Genomic DNA, 2,500 nt, shown 5'->3' with positions numbered 1-2,500 from the left:
GTGTTAATTTTGCCAATTACGGCTCCTCGCGCGCACGCTCAAGCACCCCGACGTGCACACCGGCGCGCACGTGGGCATCGTATGCTAAAAAATGAAGTTTGGAGTTTGGGTTTGAAAATTTTACGGGAACTTCCTAGAAGCCTAAGAAATGCTTTGCTCGAGACGGATTTCGATTTGGAGGTCCCCCGAGTTAATTTTGCCCATTACGACTCCTCGCCCGCACGCTCGTGCACCCCGGCGTGCACGTGGGCATCGTATGCTAAAAAATGAAGTGTGGAGTTTGGGTTCGGAAATTTTATGGGAGCTTCCTAGAAGCCTAAGAAATGCTTTGCTCGAGACGGATTTTGATTTGGAGGTCCCACGAGTTAGTTTTGGCCCATTATGACTCCTCGCCCGCACGCTCAAGCACCCCGGCGTGCACGTGGTCATCGTATGCTAAAAAATGAAGTTTGGAGTTTGGGTTTGAAAATTTTATGCGAGCTTCCTAGAAGCCTAAGAAATGCTTTGCTCGAGACGAATTTCGATTTGGAGGTCCCCCGAGTTAATTTTGCCCATTATGACTCCTCGTCCGCACGCTCGTGCACCCCGACGTGCACGTGGGCATCGTATGCTAAAAAATGAAGTTTGGAGTTTGGGTTTGAAAATTTTATGGGAGCTTCCTAGAAGACTAAGAAATGCTTTGCTCGAGACGGATTTCGATTTGGAGGTCCCCCGAGTTAATTTTGCCCATTATGACTCCTCGCCCGCACGCTCGTGCACCCCGACGTGCACGTGGGCATCGTATGCTAAAAAATGAAGTTTGGAGTTTGGGTTTGAAAATTTTATGGGAGCTTCCTAGAAGACTAAGAAGTGCTTTGCTCGAGACGGATTTCGATTTGGAGGTCCCCCGGGTTAATTTTACCCATTATGACTCCTCGCCCGCACGCTCGTGCACCCCGACGTGCACGTGGGCATGGTATGCTAAAATTGAAGTTTGGAGTTTGGGTTTGAAAATTTTATGGGAGCTTCCTAGAAGCCTAAGAAATGCTTTGCTCGAGACGGATTTCGATTTGGAGGTCCCCCGAGTTAAGTTTGCCCTTTATGACTCCTCGCCCGCATGCTCGTGCACACCGGCGTGCACGTGGGCATCGTATGCTAAAAAATGAAGTTTGGAGTTTGGGTTCAGAAATCTTATGGGAGCTTCCTAGAAGCCTAAGAAATGCTTTGCTCGAGACGGATTTCGATTTAGATTTCCGCCGTGTTAATTTTGCCAATTACGGCTCCTCGCGCGCACGCTCAAGCACCCCGACGTGCACACCGGCGCGCACGTGGGCATCGTATGCTAAAAAATGAAGTTTGGAGTTTGGGTTTGAAAATTTTACGGGAACTTCCTAGAAGCCTAAGAAATGCTTTGCTCGAGACGGATTTCGATTTGGAGGTCCCCCGAGTTAATTTTGCCCATTACGACTCCTCGCCCGCATGCTCGTGCACACCGGCGTGCACGTGGGCATCGTATGCTAAAAAATGAAGTTTGGAGTTTGGGTTTGAAAATTTTATGGGAGCTTCCTAGAAGACTAAGAAGTGCTTTGCTCGAGACGGATTTCGATTTAGATTTCCGCCGTGTTAATTTTGCCAATTACGGCTCCTCGCGCGCACGCTCAAGCACCCCGACGTGCACACCGGCGCGCACGTGGGCATCGTATGCTAAAAAATGAAGTTTGGAGTTTGGGTTTGAAAATTTTACGGGAACTTCCTAGAAGCCTAAGAAATGCTTTGCTCGAGACGGATTTCGATTTGGAGGTCCCCCGAGTTAATTTTGCCCATTACGACTCCTCGCCCGCACGCTCGTGCACCCCGGCGTGCACGTGGGCATCGTATGCTAAAAAATGAAGTTTGGAGTTTGGGTTCGGAAATTTTATGGGAGCTTCCTAGAAGCCTAAGAAATGCTTTGCTCGAGACGGATTTTGATTTGGAGATCCCACGAGTTAGTTTTTGCCCATTATGACTCCTCGCCCGCACGCTCAAGCACCCCGGCGTGCACGTGGGCATCGTATGCTAAAAAATGAAGTTTGGAGTTTGGGTTCGGAAATTTTATGGGAGCTTCCTAGAAGCCTAAGAAGTGTTTTGCTCGAGACGGATTTCGATTTGGAGGTCCCCCGAGTTAGTTTTGCCCATTATGACTCCTCCCCCGCACGCTCAAGCACCCCCGCGTGCACGGGGGCATTGTATGCTAAAAAATGAAGTTTGGAGTTTGGGTTTGGAAATTTTATGGGAGCTTCCTAGAAGCCTAAGAAGTGCTTTGCTCGAGACGGATTTCGATTTGGAGGTCCCCCGAGTTAATTTTGCCCATTATGACTCCTCGCCCGCACGCTTAAGCACCCCCGCGTGCACGTGGGCATTGTGTGCTAAAAAATGAAGTTTGGAGTTTGGGTTTGTAAATTTGATGGGAGCTTCCTAGAAGCCTAAGAAGTGCTTTGCTCGAGACGGATTTCGATTTGAAGGTCCCCCGTGTTAATTTTGC

This window comes from Cornus florida, unplaced genomic scaffold (genome assembly GCF_030987335.1).
Source record: "Cornus florida cultivar Cherokee Brave unplaced genomic scaffold, ASM3098733v1 CherokeeBrave_3.0.0_Hap2_scaffold_125, whole genome shotgun sequence".
Taxonomy (NCBI): domain Eukaryota; kingdom Viridiplantae; phylum Streptophyta; class Magnoliopsida; order Cornales; family Cornaceae; genus Cornus; species Cornus florida.
The sequence above is the reverse complement of the archived record's forward strand: the minus strand, read 5'-3'. Positions refer to the sequence as shown.